The sequence below is a fragment of the Salvelinus sp. IW2-2015 genome, linkage group LG27 (genome assembly GCF_002910315.2).
Source record: "Salvelinus sp. IW2-2015 linkage group LG27, ASM291031v2, whole genome shotgun sequence".
Taxonomy (NCBI): Eukaryota; Metazoa; Chordata; class Actinopteri; order Salmoniformes; family Salmonidae; genus Salvelinus; species Salvelinus sp. IW2-2015.
The window spans coordinates 1,354,977-1,355,418 of NC_036867.1; positions in this window are offsets into that span (position 1 = coordinate 1,354,977).

The window sequence follows — 442 nt, forward strand, 5'->3', positions numbered from 1 at the left end:
GAGCGCATGGGGGAAGAACGGTAAAGCCGTAAGGTATAGTACAGCTGTATGCCAATGAAGTACAGGTAACCTTGAGAACAGGTTAGCGTGACTATCTGAAATGCTTTGCTTTACATTCCATCTTTTGTTCCTTGACATGCCATCTGAAGATTAAAGTCTGCAGGCAGACTACATGACACCTATACAGCTACACCTGTCTCTCCAGTTCCCTTCCCTATGAACATGTTTCTATGATGGGGATACTGTGTGTGTGTGGTGTTTGTGTGGTGGTGTGGTGTGTGTGTGTGTGTGTGTGTGTGTGTGTGTGTGTGTGTGTGTGTGTGTGTGTGTGTGGTGTGTGTGTGTGTGTGTGTGTGTGTGTGTGTGTGTGCGTGTGTGCGTGTCTTGTGGTGTGTGTTTGTTTGTTTTCCCTATGGGAACTGTGACCAACCCTCAGAATACA